This window comes from Bufo bufo, chromosome 5 (genome assembly GCF_905171765.1).
Source record: "Bufo bufo chromosome 5, aBufBuf1.1, whole genome shotgun sequence".
In the NCBI taxonomy this organism is placed as follows: domain Eukaryota; kingdom Metazoa; phylum Chordata; class Amphibia; order Anura; family Bufonidae; genus Bufo; species Bufo bufo.
The window spans coordinates 460,652-466,830 of record NC_053393.1 but is presented as its reverse complement, the minus strand read 5'-3'; the positions used below and the strand labels follow the sequence as shown (position 1 = coordinate 466,830).

Sequence of the window (6,179 nt, the reverse complement as noted above, 5' to 3'; positions counted from 1 at the left end):
CTTGGAGAGGATGTCTATGTACAGTCCTTCCCTCCGCTCCGGCACATAACACAGGGGTCACTGCCCGGAGTGCGACTTTACTGCCGCTGTAGGTGGAGCCTCTCCTGAAGAAACCTCCTAATTCCCTTCCTCCATTCTGATTCCAATCCTGTGGTGACATGGACTGAAGGTCCTCCTCCACCTCACTCTTACACGGGGGATCGCCCATCATCCGCTCTTCCTTCATCCTCCACTTTAATATCAGTCACATCTTCCCCCTGATTTGTCATCTGTAACAATTCAGGACAATACAGCAGACAGGTCCACATAAGAGACCCCCACAATCTATGACCCCCCTATATAGATGTGTATAGGGCTCAGCTCCATCTACCTGATGGTTCTCTAGGAGCTTCTCCTCTGGGCAGTCCTGGCAATACAGAGGACGGGGACATCTCTCAGGGGGATTTCCTTCTATGAGTCCATCTGTAGGAAACACACAGGGACAGGAGAGATTATTACGTGTGATGATGAGATGATGGGAGTAGTATCTAAATGACCCCTAAACAGACATGAAAGCCCCCCTCCTTACACTGCTGTTTGGTCCATATATCCGTCTCCTCTTCTGCATCATCTATAACTTCTACCTTAATATCAATCAGATTTTCATCCTAAACAGAGAAGAAGAGCAGGAATGAATCCTCACAGTTCCGTTTTCATGAATCGTCTATTACAGCACCATGGAAAGATCGTCCTAGAACCTCCTAAGAAGAAGATAGAAGCTAAAGTGTCCCCCTCTCCTCACTCATCTCAGTTAAATGGCTGAGACTGATCACATAGTGCTGAGTGAAGGCGTGATGACCACATGGCAACTCTGGAGAGCGCCTGAATGAAACTGGCTCCAGGCCGAAGCAGATATGCAGGAGGTCCCGAGGCCCAGAATGTGCATGGCTCCCCTAGCAGTCCTCTGGAGTTCTACATGTCTGGCCTGGATCATTGCTTCTCCGTGTCTTGCCGAGAAGGAGAAAAGCAGACAGATACTTTACAAGCGGTCACCATCTTTGATCAGCAATATTTTTCTTACCAAAGGACACAGTCCAACCATTCTTGGCTCAGGACCAACCTAGATGCTGCAGGACGTTGAGTGACTGAGGAATTACTGAGATATCTTTATCCTGGTAAAAGATGCAAATATTCTCAGTGCGGAAAGACTCTCCAAAGGGCAGGGGGACGACATTCTGCAGTCCAGATCTACTGACCTTTATCGCTATTTCCCGCAATTCTCTGGAATTTTTGGCACACGAAATGACTCAGATATCTGTAGTCATCTTTTAAATCTAAGGTTGCCATAAACTGCCCTTTTCTTGATCAGAGGGACTATTGACTTGATTTTCTCCACATGAAGGAGTTTAGAAATTTCTCAGAGGTCTTTTCTTGAAAAAGGCCAAATCATAAATGGCCTTCAGTTTAGCCTGGGAAATGACCCCTTGCCAGTATTTCAGCCACATTGCTCCTCTGGTACAGTGTGACTGATCTGCAGCTCTCGCCAGCATGCAGACTGATTCAATCTTCAACAAGAAAACTGTAGCCGCTTGAGGATGGGGATAGAATTCAGGATCTGCTCCCTTTCTGGAACATCCACACTGTCCCAGCAGCCTTGTGTTTTACGGGCATCCAGTCCTCTTGGAGACTTTTTTTCTATCCACAAGATTTCTGGGTTGAGATGAATCTTCAAGTGGCAAGGTGTTTCATCCCAGGCCGGGGTCTCCTCACCAGTAAAGTGTAATCCATTTTTCAATGTTTCTGGGAGAGCACCAGTTTACTTTTTGGATAAGCACATTAAGGGCAGAAACTGGTTCTGCATTTCTCAAGGAGTCTATTCCCAGCTGGAGTGTGCCCACAAATACATCCACAGAACGGTCTGGGCACATAGGCCGGAGTGTGCCCACAAATACATCCACAGAACGGTCTGGCACATAGGCCGGAGTGTGCCCACAAATACATCCACACAACGGTCTGGGCACATAGGCCGGAGTGTGCCCACATATAGGCTGGAGTGTGCCCACAAATACAGCCACAGAACGGTGTGGGCACATAGGCTGGAGTGTGCCCACAAATACATCCACAGAACGGTCTGGGCACATAGGCCGGAGTGTGCCCACAAATACATCCACAGAACTCAGCCAGGAGCGCATCCATAAGGAAAGCAAACCAAAGTAAATACCCAGAAAACCTCATGTTCTAAGAGGGTTCTCCTCCCCTCCAAGGTCTGTTAACCCTTTACACCTCTACAACTTTTAGACAGCCTTTGGGGTACGTTCCTGACATGATGCCATGCACCAGCCAGAGTGCAGCTAGTGTTCTCGGAATAGCGCTTGTGCCCGCCGTACGTTCTCCAGTTCGTTTTATATTCCAGCCTGTAGATTAGCAGATATGTGCACACATGTAGGCCAGCCAGACATATTAGGTGGGACATCTGTAGGCACACTCCAGTAACCTCAGCCAGACATATTGGGTGGGACATCTGTAGGCACACCCCAGGAACCTCAGCCAGACATATTGGGTGGGACATCTGTAGGCACACCCCAGGAACCTCAGCCAGACATATTGGGTGGGACATCTGTAGGCACACCCCAGGAACCTCAGCCAGACATATTGAGTGGGACATCTGTAGGCACACCCCAGTAACCTCAGCCAGACATATTGGTGGGACATCTGTAGGCACACCCCAGGAACCTCAGCCAGACATATTGGGTGGGACATCTGTAGGCACACTCCAGTAACCTCAGCCAGACATATTGGGTGGGACATCTGTAGGCACACCCCAGTAACCTCAGCCAGACATATTGGGTGGGACATCTGTAGGCACACCCCAGGAACCTCAGCCAGACATATTGGGTGGGACATCTGTAGGCACACCCCAGGAACCTCAGCCAGACATATTGGGTTGGGACATCTGTAGGCACACCCCAGGAACCTCAGCCAGACATATTGGGTGGGACATCTGTAGGCACACCCCAGGAACCTCAGCCAGACATATTGGGTGGGACATCTGTAGGCACACCCCAGGAACCTCAGCCAGACATATTGGGTGGGACATCTGTAGGCACACCCCAGTAACCTCAGCCAGACATATTGGGTGGGACATCTGTAGGCACACCCCAGGAACCTCAGCCAGACATATTGGGTGGGACATCTGTAGGCACACCCCAGGGAACCTCAGCCAGACATATTGGGTGGGACATCTGTAGGCACACCCAGGAACCTCAGCCAAACATATTGGGTGGGACATCTGTAGGCACACCCCAGGAACCTCAGCCAAACATATTGGGTGGGACATCTGTAGGCACACTCCAGTAACCTCAGCCAGACATATTGGGTGGGACATCTGTAGGCACACCCCAGGAACCTCAGCCAGACATATTGGGTGGGACATCTGTAGGCACACCCCAGGAACCTCAGCCAGACCATATTGGGTGGGACATCTGTAGGCATAACCCAGGAACCTCAGCGGTCACCGAGAACGGTTTCTGCCCCTTGATGTGCACATAACATATACATCTACAGTTTATTATTCACGTTTGCTGGTATTCTCCTACTTGTTGGCCTTTTTCACACGAGCGATAAGGATTGTGTCAGAGTCTGTTTAGCAAAGACTGATGGTTTCGCTCGCATGTTGAACCAGTTTTGTCCGAGATTGCCTTCAGCGTTTGTTTTTTGTGCATATGTAATCAGTTTTGTTGCACTTTTCACACGTGTGAAGAAAGACTGAAGAATAATTTGCATCTCCGAGCGACCATTAATGAATACGTATTGCCTCCGGAGGTCTTTTGTTTTACACATGAGCCCCGTTAACTTCTATGGAGCCAGGGCTGTGTGGAAAACGCATAATATAGAACAAGCTACGATTTCTCCTGAACGCAGAGATGATACGTTAAAAACAAGGCTCATGTGCACAGAGTCATAGACATGAATGGTCCGGGTTCAGTCCAGGTGCTATGTTCACTACATGCATCACATCTGGAAGGAAAACTCACCTGCGTGAATGAGTGTTTTCCATGCATCGTACCACTACCAGCCAGATGTTTCCATGCTTTTAAAAACATCTTCTGCCATGAATTGGTAAACCCTCTTCCTCCTTGATCTTAAGCCCGTGTCCTAGAATGAGCTCAGTGTTGATTGGACTTCTGATCACTTTTCCCAGAGAGCAGTGTTGTTCGATGCTTCAGTCTCCTCCTCATGGCTGTAAGTAGGCTAGGTCCAAGACTCTACCCCACCTGTTACCTTTAGTTCTTGAGCTGGGGCCTGGCAAAAGGCTCTAATACTGCAAGGGTGGACATCATTATTTTTCTGATTACGGTTTTTCTGAGACAGACAGTTTGCACTCCTGTTCAGAGCAAAGGATCCATCCAACAGTATCCCTACCAGAAGCGACTCTTGACACCCACTTCCTGCTGACCACATGCAGAAAAGAGCGGTAATTCAGCTTAGAGAAGCCCCCATGTGGTGACCCAGCCTACACCCCCCACAGGATGCAGAAAGACTACCTATTTAGGGAAGTTCTGATACAATTTGAGATTCAGGTTGAGAGAAAGTCAAGGGCGAGTCTCTCCGTTGTGTGGTCACAATATAAAACTAATTGTGGTTCAATCCTCTTAAAGTTGTAAGACCTCTGCTCCATGTACCTGATGGTTCTCTGGGAGCTTCTCATCTGGACAGTCCTGGGAATACAGAGGACTGGGACATCTCTCGAGGGGAATTCTCCTCCTGGATCCATCTGTGGAGACACAAGCACACAGTGACTGAATACATGGCCTCCTGTAGGGCTGTCTATAGATCAGACTCTTCTTCAGAGCCTTCACATCTAGGTTTAGTGATCAGGTCCTAAATAACAATGTCCTGAGATAGGGCATCCTCCTTGTCTAGTAGACACAAGGGTCTGTCAGAGGTAACTGTCCAAAGGAATACCCTCTGGAATAAGAAAGCACAGCAGACAGGAGAAGCGGGTGTAAAGTGGATGCCACCCCAGCACTATTGGTCTTCTCCCCTTTGCATTCTGAGAATTCTCCTCGAGTTATACCCCATATCCCCTACCATTAGCAAGATGCAGGGTAAGCCCCCCACCCTGACAGACTTGGACGTTGTGCCTTTTTACTGAACTCAATCACATACACTAATTCTAGATCAGTAGTATTTCCCCTTTCGCAGTCCTTCGCTCCACCAGGACACATTCATTAGGACAAATCTCTCCTGGGACATTACACAGTCTTCTGAAGAAACGGCTGAACATTTTCCATTACTGAGATATTTAGAAACGGTGCACAGCTTTGCGGCTCATTGCAAATCCCAAAATTCTGTGCAGTTAGTAAAATAAGACGAATTATGTGTAAACTCTCTAAAAAGATATTCTCAAACTCAATATGGAAACCTAAAGACCATACATCACACATCAATGGAAAAGGAAGTCATCTCCAGAGACCTCCTTACACACAAGCGTTCAGCGGACATCTGGGACGTGTCTGTAATAAATTCCCTTCCACCTTTCTACAGTTGCAGAAACGAAGTCCATCTGAATAAAGCATTACATGGATGACAGCAGCCGTTATGCTTCATGTTCACCTATCCACTAACTCTGCTTAGGCGGAGGTTACAGTCTCTTAGATGCAGCGGTCTTACATCTGGGCTCGGTGATATTCTAGCCTTTCCTGGTTGATTAGGGTGGAGCTGCTGATTGTCTAGCGTTTATATACCCAGACATTACTCCATTCTGGTTGTCAGGTTTCGTGTATGCTCGGTGCATTCTCTTCTACATAGTTTGCACTTTATTCTGTATTATGGGGTCTGTGGTCCTTTTGTTGTATCTTGTTCTACCAGGTGTGTTCTCTGCATTCTATGCAATCAACAAATTAGGTGCCTATTAGGCTAAATACCCAAACTTGACCCAAATAATTTCTCCTATAAAACATAACTTTTACTGATTGCCTTTAAATGTGCAGTCCGTGTATCAAGCGTGTGTATGTGATACTTGGAGCATAGCTGACAGACGTGCACGCTCTCCGTGACGCTGCCTTATAGGCGTTGTGTTGCTGGTTGAGGCACTAACAATAGGTATCTCACCGATAATGATGTAACTCCGTGCACTGGTTACACATTTGCTGGACCAGACTCAGACTCCTGAAAGTCCTTCTTGCTGAGGATGGGAC

General features: G+C 47.8%; 1 long non-coding RNA gene across 1 annotated transcript; it reads right to left on the bottom strand.

Moving 5' to 3' along the window:
• Positions 1-443: 443 nt before the first annotated feature.
• Positions 444-4,696, bottom strand: LOC121001151. Its single transcript, XR_005778992.1, has 3 exons — positions 4,662-4,696; positions 569-647; positions 444-462 (listed from the first exon to the last, which is right to left on the bottom strand). It is a non-coding gene; the product is annotated as an uncharacterized LOC121001151 (long non-coding RNA).
• Between the last annotated feature and the right edge of the window lie 1,483 nt (positions 4,697-6,179).